Here is a 14,020-nt window from a genome sequence, read left to right as displayed (position 1 = left end):
AAAAACACAATCATAACAGAACTATGAAAGTGTGGAAAACGCAAAACATAAAGAAAAAGGATAGATTCGTTGGGTTGCCTCCCAACAAGCGCTTTTATTTAACGCCCTTAGCTAGGCAAAAAGTGATGGAATCACGTATAGTCATCTCTGGTGCTCAAACCATAAGTAGCCCTCATCATAGATTCATAAGGCAATCTTATTTTCTTTCTAGGAAAGTGCTCCATGCCCTTCTTCATAGGAAATTGAAATCTAATATTCCCTTCCTTCATATCGATGATAGCACCAATAGTCCTTAGGAAAGGTCTACCAAGAATAATGGGACATGAAGGATTGCAATCTATGTCAAGTACAATGAAATACACGGGTACATAGTTCTTATTTCAACAATAAGAACATCATCGATCCTTCCCATGGGTTTCTTGATAGTAGAATCCGCAAGGTCCAAATTAAGAGAACACTCTTGAATCTCATGAAAACCAAGAATATCACATAAAGACTTTGGAATCGCGGAAACACTAGCACCCAAATCACACAAAGCATTGCACTCATAGTTTTTTGTCTTGATTTTGATAGTAGGTTCCCACTCTTCATGAAGTTTGCTAGGTATAGAGCCTTCTAATTCGAGCTTCTCGTCAAGAGATTTCATCATAGCATCTACGATATGCGAGGTAAAGGCTTTGCTTTGGCTATAAGCGTGTGGAGAGTGTGCAATGGATTGCATGAAAGAAATGCATTCAAACAAGGAGCAATTATCATAATTGAATTCCTTGAAATCGAAAGTGGGAGTTTCATTACTACCCAAAATTTTGACTTCTTCTACTCCACTCTCCACACCTTTATCATCAAGATGGGTGGACTCCGAATCATTAGGGCGGTTTTCAACCAAAGTGGATTCATATCCAGCCCCTCCATAAATAGGTTTGACATGCGAAAACAAAGATTCAAGAGGAGACACACCAAGCACTTTAAGATCCTCGTGATTTGCATCACTAGAAGGCACCCTTTTAAACTATTCATGTTTAGCGCGAATTTGGGTGGTTCTTTCTTTGCTCTCATTCATGGAGATACGCTTAGCTTTCAAAGTTTCATCCAAGTTGACCTTGGGAGGAGCGCATCTAACTTTCAAAGCATCAATATCACAAGATAACCTATCAACGCTCTTAGCCAAATCCTCTATTTTGAGTAGTTTTTCCTCTATGGACGCATTGAAAATCTTTTGAGAGTTGATGAACTCATTGATATTACTCTCTTAATTAGAGGGTAATTTGTTGTGATTTCCATAAGTGTTGTTGTAGGAATTGCCATAGTTGTTAGAGGAGTTACTAGGAAAAGGCCTAGGAACATAGTTTCCTCTTAAAGCGTTGTTGTTGCAAAATTGTTCCTACCAACAAAATTCACGTCCAAACTAGCGTTGCTACTCTCAATCAAAGAAGATTGTTGCATGTCATTAGGATCTACGGTAGCGTTTCTACTAGAAACCAAATTCATCAACTCGTCCATCTTAGCACTAAGCGAGTTAATCTCTTCTATAGCGTGTACCTTTTTGCTAGCATGTGACCTTTCGGTATGCCACTGAGAGTAGTTGGTCATGATATTGTCTAGGAGTTTTGTAGTGTCTCCTAACGTGATTTCCATGAACGTTCCACCTGAGGCAGGGTCCAAGATATTGCGAGAAGCAAAATTCAAGCCAGCATAAAAGATTTGTATAATCATCCACAAACTCAAGCCATGAGCGGGACAATTTCTAATCATAAGCTTCATCGTCTCCCAAGATTGTGCAACGTGTTCATGATCAAGTTGCTTGTAATTCATGATATCGTTACGTAAGGAGATGATCTTAGCCAGCGGAAAATACTTGGATATATAAGCATCTTTGCACTTATCCCAAGAATCGATACTATTTTTAGGCAAAGAAGATAACCAAGTTTTTGCGCGATCTCGCAACGAGAAAGGAAAAAGTTTCAACTTAATCACGTCATTATCCATATCTATTTTCTTTTGCATATCACAAAGCTCAATGAAGGTATTGAGATGGGATGCGGCATCTTCACTAGGAAGGCCAGAGAATTGCTCTTTCATAACAAGATTCAGCAAAGCTGCGTTGATTTCATACGATTCCGCACTAGTGGCGGGAGCAATCGGAGTACTAATAAAATCATTATTATTGGTACTCGAGAAGTCGCAAAGTTTGGTGTTTTCAGCCATGATGACTTCGACAAACAAACAAGCACACAAGCAAGCAAGAAAACTGGCAAAGGGAAACGGCAAATGCAAAAGAAAAGGCGAAGGAGAAAGGCAAATGAAAATGGCAAATGTGAAGTGGGGGAGAGGAAAATGAGAGTCAACTGGCAACAAAAGTAAATGCAAGAGATGAGTTTGTGAGACCTACTTGGATAGACCTTGATCTCTCCTCCCCGACAACGGCGCCAGAAATACTTCTGACGTCAGCTGTGCTTCCCCGGCAACGGCGACAGGAATAGTCGTGTCGACGGCACCAGGAATCCTTCTGCTACGGCTACGCCTTAAGGGACTGCCTAGGAAAATATGCAAAGGATTTCCCCCGTGGCCTTGGAGCTTTGCGTTGGTGTTCCCTCGAAGCAGAAAGGGTGATGTAGCACAGCGGTGGTAAGTATTTCCCTCATTTTGAGAACCAAGGTATCAACCCAGTGGAGGAGTATCACAAGATCCTGCACAAACACAAAAAGCTTGCTCCCAACACTATGAAGGGGTCGTCAATCCCTTATAGATTGTTCGCAAGTGAGAACTGAAAGCAACAAAGTAACAAAGCAAAGTAAAAGTGAAAGTGGAAATGATAGATATGAATAGACCCGGGGGCCGTAGTGTTTACTAGTGGCTTCTCTCATGGAAGCAAGTAGACGGTGGGTGAACAAATTGCTGTCGAGCAATTGATAGCACCACGCAAAGTCGTGACGTCATCTATGGCAATGATTATATCTATAGGTATAACGTCCAAAACAAGTAGACCGATACTGTCTGCATCCACTACTATTACTCCACACGTCGACTGTTATCCAACATGCATCTAGTGTATTAAGTCCAAAAGAACAGAGTAACGCTTTAAGCAAGATGACATGATGTAGATGGACAATCTCATATCAACGACACAGCTCATCTTGTTACCCAAGATGGCAATTACTTAATGTGTGCCTTGCTGCCCCTACTGTCACTGGGAAAGGTCACCACATGGTAGGAACCCAAAACCAAGCACTTCTCCCATTGCAAGAATCATAGATCTAGTTGGCCAAACAAAACCCAAGACTCGGAGAGACTTACAAGGATATCAAATCATAGACAATCTGATAAGAAATCGGCAAAGACTCAAATATATATCATAGATAATCTGATCACAAATCCACAATTCATCGGATCTCGACAAACACTACGCCAAAGAAGATTACATTGGATAGATCTCCATGAAGATCATGGAGAACTTTGTATTGAAGATCCAAGAGAGAGAAGAAGCCATCTAGCTACTAACTACGGACCCGTAGGTCTGAAGTGAACTACTCACGAGTCATTGGAGGGGCGATGATGATGATGAAGAAGCCCTCCAACTCCAAAGTCCCCTCTGGCAGGGCACCGGGAAGGGTCTCCAGATGAGATCTCGCGAAAACGCAAGCTTGCGGCGGCGGAAAAGTATTTTCGTGGATCCCTTGCTTTTTTGCTGTATTTTAGGGAATATATAGGCCAAAGATCTAGGTCAGAGGGCGCTCAGGGAAGCCACAAGCCCTGCCACCGCCGCCTCCCCCTGGTGGCGGAGTGGGGGGTTGTGGGATCCCTGGAGCCCTCGTGGCTTGGCCCACAGGCCCCCTGATCTTCGTCCGTTCGCGAAAAAATCATTTCGGGGATTTTATTCTGTTTGGACTCTGTTCCAAAATCAGATCTGAAAAGAGCCAAAAACACAGAAAAAATAGGAACTCACACTTGGCGCTGAATTAATAAGTTAGTCCCAAAAAAGATATAAAAAGGTACATAAAATATCCAAGGATGACAAGATAACAGCATGAAACCATCAAAAATTATAGATACGTTTGAGACGTATCAGCTATCCCCACTAAAAATGCTGATCACCACACCTCTATTAAGATGCTTAAAGAAGTCATTTTCCCAAGATTTGGAGTCCCTAGATATTTGATGACTGATGGCGGTTCACACTTCATTCATGGTGTTTTCCGCAAGATGCTCGCTAAGTATGATGTCAACCATAGAGTTGCATCTCCTTATCATCCTCAGTCTAGTGGTCAAGTGGAGTTGAGTAATAGGGAGATCAAATTGATCCTACAAAATACCGTCAATAGATCTCGAAAGAATTGGTCTAGCAAGCTTGATGATGCACTATTTGCTTATAGGACTGTCTATAAGAATCCCATGGGCATGTCACCGTATAAAATGGTTTACGGTAAGGCCTATAATTTACCTCTTGAGCTGGAATACAAAGCTTATTGGGCAATCAAAGAGCTCTACTTTGATTTCAAACTTGCCGGTGAGAAGCGGTTGTTTGACATCAGCTCGTTAGATGAATGGAGTGCCCAGGCATATGAGAATGCCAAGTTGTTCAAGGAAAAGGTTAAGAGATGGCATGACAAACAAATACAGAAACGAGAGTTCAACGTAGGTGATTATGTCCTGCTATACAATTCTCGTTTGAGATTCTTCGCAGGCAAGCTTCTCTCTAAATGGGAAGGTCCTTACATTATCGAGGAAGTATATCATTCCGGTGCCATCAAAATCAATAACACGGAAGGAAATTTTCCTAGAGTGGTAAATGGGCAAAGAATCAAGCATTACATCTCTGGTACTCCCATAAATGTTGAGACCAATATCATCAATGTCATAACTCCAGAGGAGTACATAAGAGATGTTTATCAGCCTCTTTCAGACCCTGAAAATGAAGAGGTATCTGTTTCGATAAGAAATTGGACTCTGATGCTTTTCCAATAGGAAATTTCCTCCATTTTGGAATTTTTGGAAAATTAGAAAAATAAAAAGCAGTCCGGAGAGCGCACGAGGCGACCACAAGCTTGGAAGCCGCCACCTACCCCCCTGGTGGTGGAAGGAGGGCTTGTGGGCACCTCGTGTGCCTCCCGGACTCCATTTTCTTGCAGAGCACTCCTTCTGGTCCAAAAAAATCAATATATAATCGCCCAAAGGTTTTGATCTTCGTATCGCGCAGTTTTCCTCTGTTTTCGTTTCGAGCTTGTTGTCTGCCGCAGATTTAAGTCAAGATGTCTTCTCAATATTCAGAAGAAGAGATCTATGTGGCTGATGATTATGCTAATTCTAGGATTAATGGGGACTTGGAATCATATTGCTCGACCACTGATGAGGAAGAAGACTATGAGCCCAAGGGGAAGGAACAAACGAGTTCCGATGTAGAGGAGGCTCCTCTACCTCAACCTGCAAACACCCATGTGGAGTTCAAGAAGTCAAGCCTCCCCAACTCTACGAAGAAGCATAAGACCATATTTATCCCCTCTCTTTTCTTGCAGGAGAGTAAGCTTGAACTTTGCAATAGAGTGTTGAAACTTGAGGAGGATAATGACGATCTAAGGGAGCATAACTTTTTGCTCAAGTGGAAATTAGACAAGCTCAAGACTACTTCAACAACTCCAGAACAATCACCACCAAAGGAAGACAGCTAGGCATTGGTATGGGCAATCCCCCTGGCTTTTCCCAAGCTTGGGGGAGTTGCCCTGGTATCGTATCACCTTTATATCTTTTGCTTTTACCTTTGTTTTAGTTCTTTCCGTTTTAGTTTTTATTTCTTCTCTTAGAGGAATAAGTCTTCAGTGTTTAGTTTGAGTCTTTTGCTTTTGTCTCTCCCCCGATGTATTCGAGCTCATGAGCTGTATAATAAAGAGTATCTTAGTCAAGGGCTTTGCTTTTGTGCCATGATCAAAAGTATGAAAAGAACGTTAGCATGAAAGATCATGAGACGATCTTATGGAAAGTGATAACTTCACATATGACAAGTATGATGATTGAAACTTGTTGAGATTAAATCAACATAGACCTTAGTCATTGTTGCAATTAGTAAGAAGTAATAAGGAAAGCGAGGTTCACATATAAATATATCATCTTAGGCACTTTTTACAATTGTGAGCACTCACCAAACTATTACATGCTTAGGAGTAGATGCTGGACAAGTAAGACAACATAATGAATAGTGTTTGCTTGGTTCCAAATAATGTTATATGATTAGAGATCCCTTAGCATGTGATGATTTCTTCAACCTCATATTAGCCAAAACTCCCACACCAAGTAGAGATACTACTTGTGCATCCATAATCCTTCAACCCAGTTTTGCCATGAGAGTCCACCATACCTACCTATGGATTGAATAAGATCCTTCAAGTAAGTTGTCATTGGTGCAAGCAATAAAAATTTCTCTCTAATATGTATGATCTATTAGTGTGTGGAAAATAAGCTTTGTACGAACCTATGATGAGGAAGGCATAAAAGCGACATACTGCATAATAAAGTTCTTTAACACAAGAGGCAATAGAAAGCGACGTTCCTCGGCACTAAGAGGACACGCATTCAAACCTCAAAAGCGCATGACAACCTCTGCTTCCCTCTGCGAAGGGCCTATCTTGTACCTTTAATTTTTTCCCTTGTAAGAGTCATGGTGATCTTCACCAATTCCCTATTTTTGCCTTTGTCTTGGCTACTGTCACATGCTTGGGAAAGATCTATATTCATATATGAACTTGGAGTTGAGTACTTACGCTTTATTTTTGTTGACTTTACCCTTGAGGTAAATAGATAGGAGGCAAAACTATAAGCCCCTATGTTCCTTTATGTCAAGCTGAAACTTTTACACCATGAGTAGCATGTGAGTTGTAACAATTGTGGAAAACAAAAGAGATGCTTGAGTGTGTGGGTTTGCCTTACAAGCTCTTATTTGACTCTTTCTCATGTTGTGATGAATTGCAATTGCTTCAATGACTATGGACTGTTGTAGGTTACTTATCGGTAAGGTTTTTCTTCATGCTTTGCTTTGTGAAGGAATTGTTACTTTTCCATAAGAATCTTTATGATGTATTGTTGTTCTATGTGTGATCATGATGCCCTCATGTCCGTATTATGTTTGATCGACACCTTCGTCCCTAAACATGTGGACATGTTTATGGAACTTGGTTTTCGCTTGAGGACAAGCGAGGTCTAAGCTTGGGGGAGTTGATACGTCAATTTTGCATCATGCTTTCATGTTGATATTTATTGCTTTTTGGGCTGTTATATTACTTTGTGGTACCATATTTATGCCTTTTCTCTCTTATTTTGCAAGGTTTATTTGAAGAGGGAGAATTCAGGCAGCTCGAATTCTGGACTTGAAAAGGAGCAAATCTTTGTCCACTATTCTGCACATCTCCAAATGCCCTGAAAAGTTACGTGGAATGTTTTGGGATTATATAAAAAATACTCGGCAAAAGAAGTACCAGAGGGGGGCTACCAGGGCGCCACAAGCCCTGCCACCGCCACCCCCCTGGTGGCGGATGGCAAGCTTGTGGGCTCCCTGACGGCCCACTAGCCCCCCTCTTTTGATATATGAAGGGTTTCGTTCCAGAAAAAATCAATTGGGAGCTTTTTCGTGGTTTCGCCGCCGCCACTAGGCGGAACTTGAGCAGATCCAATCTAGCGCTCTGGCAGGACGATCCTGACGGGGAAACTTCCCTCCCGGAGGGGGAAATCATCGCCATCGTCATCACCAACACTCCTCTCGTCGGAGGGGAGGCATCTTCATCAACATCTTCTTCAGCACCATCTCCTGTCCAATCCCTAGTTTATCTCTTGTAACTAATCTCCGTCTCACGACTACGATTGGTACTTGTAAGGTTACTAGTATTGTTGATTACTCTTTGTAGTTGATGCTAGTTGGATTACTTGGTGGAAGAGTTTATGTTCAGGTCCTTGATGCTATTCATTACACCTCTGATCATGATTATGATTATGCTTTGTGAGTAGTTACTTTCGTTCCTGAGGACATGGCATAAGTCATGCTGATAATAATCATGTGAATTTGATATTCGTTCGGTATTTTGATATGTTGTATGTTGTTTTTCCTCTAGTGGTGTTATGTGAACGTCGACTACATAACACTTCACCATACTTGGGCCTAGAGGAAGGCATTGGGGAGTAGTAAGTAGATGATGGTTTGCTGGAGTGACAGAAGCTTAAACCCCAGTCTATGCGTTGCTTCATAAGGCACTGATTTGGATCCACTAGTTTAATGCTATGGTTAGACGTTGTCTTAATTCTTCTTTTGTAGTTGTGGATGCTTACGGGAGAGGTTAATCATAAGTGGGATGCTTGTCCAAGTAAGGTCAGTACCCAAGCGGCGGTCCACCCACATATCAAACTATCAAAGTAACGAACGCGAATCATATGAACATGATGAAACTAGCATGTCCTCGGGAGCATTTTTCCTCCTATTAGACTTTGTTCAGGCTTGTCCCTTGCTACAAAATGGATTGGGCCACTTGCTGCACCATTGCTACTACTTGTTACTTGTTACTTTCTGCTTGCTACGTTTCTCCTCACTACACCATCACTTGTTACCTCTACTTTCAGTGCTTGCAGTTATTACCTTGCTGAAAGCCGTTTATCAGAGCCTTCTGCTCCTCGTTGGGTTTGACACTCTTACTTATCGGAAGGACTACGATTGATCCCCTATACTTGTGGGTCATCAAGACTCTTTTCTGGCGCCATTGCCGGAGAGTGAAGTGCCTTTGGTAAGGAAACATTTTTATAGGAGGGAGGGGGAGGCGGCTTGCCTTGAGGGCCAAGCCCTCACGGGTGCGCCGGCCAGGAGGACAGGAGGAAACCTACTCCAATTAGGATTGGAAAGTGGAGTCCTTCTCTTCCTTCCCACCTCCCACTTTTTTTCTCTTTGGTTTTTCTTCTTTTGGCGCCAAGGCATTCTTGGGCTATCCCACCAGCCCACTAAGGGCTGGTGCGCCAGCCCAAAGCCATTGGGCTCCATCCGGGTGGGTTGCCCCTCCTCCCGGTGAACTTTCGGAACCTATTCGTCACTCCCGGTACAATGCCAATAATGCCCGAAAACTTTCCGGTAACCAAATGAAACCATCCTACATATCAATCTTCGTTTCCGGACCATTCCGGAAACCCTCGTGACGTCCATGATCTCATATGGGACTCCGAACAACATTTAGTAACCACACATATAACTCAACTATACTAAAACATCATCGAACTTCAAGTGTGCAGACCCTGCGGGTTCGAGAACTATGTAGACATGCCCCGAGGCACTCCTCGGTGAATATCCAATAGCGGGACCTGGATGCCCATATTGGATCCTACATATTCTCCGAAGATCTTATCGGTTGAACCTCAGTGCCAAGGATTCATATAATCCCGTATGTCATTCCCTTTGTCCTTTGGTATGTTACTTGCCCGAGATTTGATCGTTGGTATCCGCATACCTATTTCAATCACGTTAACGACAAGTCTCTGTACTCGTTCTGCAATACAAGATCCCGTGACTTACACTTAGTCACATTGCTTGCAAGCCTTGTGTATAATGTTGTATTACCAAGTGGGCCCCGAGATATCTCTCCATCACACGGAGTGACAAATCCCAGTCTTGATCCATACTAACTCAATGGACACCTTCGGAGATACATGTAGAACACCTTTATAGTCACCCAGTTACATTGTGACGTTTGATGCACACAAGGTATTCCTCCGGTCCCAGTGAGTTATATGATCTCATGGTCATAGGAATAAATACTTGACACGCAGAAAACAATAGCAATAAAATGACACGATCAATATGCTACATATATAATTTGGGTCTTTTCCATCACATGATTCTCCTAATGATGTGATCCCGTTATCAAGTGACAACACTTGCCTATGGCCAGGAAACCTTGACCATCTTTGATCAACGAACTAGTCAACTAGAGGATCACTAGGGACAGTGTGTTGTCTATGTATCCACACATGTATTTGAGTTTCCAATCAATACAATTCTAGCATGGATAATAAACGATTATTATGAACAAGGAAATATAATAATAACTAATTTATTATTGCCTCTAGGGCATATTTCCAACAGTGCGCTCTGTTCACCAACGTCAAGTTGCTCTCCGTTCAGCACGGGCGAATGCATATTTGTCAACTCCTACAAGATATAAACAGCTAAGTAAGACGACTGGAGATTCAATCACTCGACAAATATATGAAAGTATTCGGCAAGGACATAACTCACCACGTTCCGCAGCCGATTCTCAGCAGAGAAGGGCAAGACATGTTTGGCTCCCAGTGGGTTGTCACAGGCCCCAATGATGCTTCTAAGCCACTGCGCCATGGTTTCTTCAGAGACCTCCTGTGGGTGTGACCGAGTGAAGTCCCCTCGACCCGAATAATGCCACCTGGTGTGGTATCTCACTTGAAGAGGCTGGATTCGCTTATTGAGAAATATCTCAAGTAGGTCCATCCAAGTGACTCCGCCATGGATCAGATCGACTAACACATTCACCAGAATTCCTACCTAGACCTTCTCCCCCTCTGACAATGTCAGCGTTCTGGGAGCAGTGGGTCGCTCCAAAGTGAAGGAGGGAAGACCGGTTGACATATTTGGAGATGCTACGTCTTCGCAATAAAACCAAGTCGACTGCAAGCCTCGGACAACTTCAGGAAGAGTATTTGCGCAAACACACTCTTACTCCTCTTCTGGATCCCCAAGCCACCACACAACTCGATGACATTGGTTACACTATCCCTAGGTTTGGCTTCCTTTACCGACTGAGAACGCACGGTGAAGATATGTTTGAACAGTCCCTAATAAGGGGAATAGCCCAAGAAAGATTCGAACAACATTATAAACGCGACAAGGTGTGCTACAACAGTTGGAGGAAAGTGGTGGAGTTGAGCATCGAAGAAGTTTAAGAATCCATGGATGAATGTGTGAGGAGGGAAAGAAAAACCTTGCTGGACGTGGGTGAGGAGGAGGACTCTCTCACTTTCGCGCGGCTCCGGCTCGGCTTCCCCATCAGGCAACCTCCATGAATCGGCGGCTATCACCCCGTTGTTGACAAGGTTCAAGACGTCCACCTCCTTGACAGTTGACGGGAGGAAATCCCCCTGGATCCACCCTAGCGGCGCCGCAGATCGGGCGCCCGACGGCTTCTTGGCCGCAAGTCGAGTTTCCCTGTCTTCCCCTTCATCATCTCAATGAAGGTAGTGGAGACGGAGCTATGCAGCGCTCGGGAGGCAGAGGTGATGGAGAAAAAGAGGGGAATTGAGGAGGAACACTGTCCCAACCCTAGCACTGTCACATTTATAGCACCCGTCCTATGGGCCCACCAGATCTCTGTCTATCCGGATAACAGAGGAAACATAATATTTGGGGATATTTATGACATGATAATCGAGGAGTCATCCTTCTACTTGGCCCAGTTGTTGCGTCATCATCGCGCGGCCACGCTTAGAAAATTATTGAATCCCATGAAATCTGGACCTGATGAAGCGACCCATCACATCAAAAGATCATGTGGATCACTCGGAGCAGTTTTCACTTTCAAAATAACTTGGATGCATTTCAAGACAGAATCGATCTGGGTGAACGACAAAAACTTCAATCCACGCACACTTCTGCTAAGCCTTGAAGTGCATTCGGAGTTTGCGTGTCTTCTCAGAATTTGCATCGACCCCTTCCTCACTCGAACCCCGGTCCATTCGGGGGCTAATGATGGGGATATGTACCAAGGGTAGGGTCATAGGCATGGCCTACAATTTCTAGCCAAGGGCACGACATTAAAGACTTAAAGATTACAAGGAAGGCTCCGACTGACTCGCCGTGGTGCATGGGTCACTCGGTAAAACATCCACTCAAATGGTTTCTCCCTTCACTCGGAAGAACTAGAAGCCAGTCGACCGCAGAAGATCAGAAGCCACTCCAGGGAGGCCAACGAGCGGGCATTCGACTGCTTTTCATGAGTAACATTTATTACGTAAATTATTAGTAACATCTGCTTTTATATCTATTAATCAAACTCTTGGTTGCCCGACCTAGCTTCGCACCCCCTGTGACACACATATTCCACACGACAAGAGCTCCTGAGCACTGAGACATAGGGCTGTTACCTACACGAGAGGGTCTGAACTCATACATCGTCTGTACAATCTCGCCATAGCTAGGACTATCCCTCTCCTTACGTACCCCTCACCTATACTGTCAGGCTCGTTCCCACGACACCAGTTGGGCCTCTTGTGGCATGCCATTGAGAATAGTTGTCCATAATGTTGTCCAAAGATTTTTGATAGTTGATGATGATTTTCCCCGGAAACGGCGCTAGAAATCCTTTCTGATACTTGTGATTTGCGTTGGGTTTTCCATGACGAGTAATGGGTAATTGGAGCACAATAAGGGTATGTATTTCCCTTAGTTAAGGAACCAAGGTTTATTGAGCCAATAGAAATATCAATCCTCAACCATCTTCAGTGGCTTCACACAAAAGAGCAAACAACTTGCAACTTGCAACAATGCGGGCAAGAGGGTTGTCAATTCCCTTGATCTCGTTATTTGCAAGCGCGTGAGGTGTGTAGATAATTCAAGAGAACTGTAACTTACAAAGTAAAATACAAATACTAACATCAAAGAAATTATAAGTTTTCTGAATAGATAAGTGAATACACGTGATATGTCACCAATGTATCTATAATTTTTTATTGTTCCGTGTTGTTATATTATTATCCTAGGATACTTTATGGGTCATAATTAACCAATTTGTATTATTTTTGAGCACTAATCTATTAACCCAGTGCCTAGTGCCAATTGTTGTTTTCTGTGTGTTTTTTCTTTTAAGGTTTTTAGTACAAAATGAAGTCCAATTGCCATGAAATGTTTTTATGATTTTTGTTGGGCCAAAAGAAGATGTGGAAGCTCCAGGAGAAAACCTGAAGCCACACGAGGAGCCCAGCTACGGCAACAAAAGTCCTTCCCCGATAATGGTGCCAGAAATCCTTTTGTGGTCTCTTGAGCTTGCGTTGGTTTTTCCCTTGAGGAGGAAAGGGCGATGCAGCACAGGAGCAGTAAGTATTTCCCTCAGTTTGAGAACCAAGGTATCAATCCAGTAGGAGAATCTCGTCAAGTCCAGAGTACCTGCACAAACACAAAGAGCTTGCACCCAATGCTATAAAGGGGTTGTCAATCCCTTCAATATTGATTGCAAAGTGAGATCTGAAGGCGGAAAGTGCAACAAAGTAAAAGTGTAAGGCTGAAAATATGCCGTGGAGTAGACCGATACTTTCTGCATCTACTCCTATTACTCCACACATCGATCGCTATCCAGCATGCATCTAGTGTATTGAGTTCATGACGAACAGAGTAACACATTAAGCAAGATGACATGATGTAGAGGGATAATCTCAAACCAATGATGAAAACCCCATCTTTTTACACTTGATGGCAACAACACGATGCGTGCCTCGCTACCCCTTCTGTCACCGGGTGAGGTCACCGCATGGTATGAACCCAAAACCAAGCACTTCTCCCATTGCAAGAATCATAGATCTAGTTGGCCAAATAAAACACACAACTCGAAGAGAATTACAAGGATATGAAATCATGCATAAGAGAGATCAGAAGAAACTCAAATAAAATTCATTGATAATCTGATCATAAATCCACAATTCATCGGATTTTGACAAACACACCGCAAAAGAAGATTACATCGGATAGATCTCCATGAAGATCATGGAGAACTTTGTATTGAAGATCCAAGAGAGAGAAGAAGCCATCTAGCTACTAGCTCTGGACCCATAGGTCTATGGTGAACTACTCACACATCATCGGCGGAATAGTATTTTCGATGATCTCTTGATTTTTTCTGGGATTTCATGGAATATATAGGCGAACGACCTAGGGCAGGGGAGCCACACGGAGCTCACAAGCCTGCTAGGCCCGGCCCCCCTAGGCCGGACCTGGTGGGCTTGTGACCTCCTCAGAGGTCCCCTGCCTTGGTTCTCAAGTCTC

This window comes from Hordeum vulgare, chromosome 4H, assembly GCF_904849725.1.
Source record: "Hordeum vulgare subsp. vulgare chromosome 4H, MorexV3_pseudomolecules_assembly, whole genome shotgun sequence".
Taxonomy (NCBI): Eukaryota; Viridiplantae; Streptophyta; class Magnoliopsida; order Poales; family Poaceae; genus Hordeum; species Hordeum vulgare.
This window is presented reverse-complemented; position numbering follows the sequence as displayed.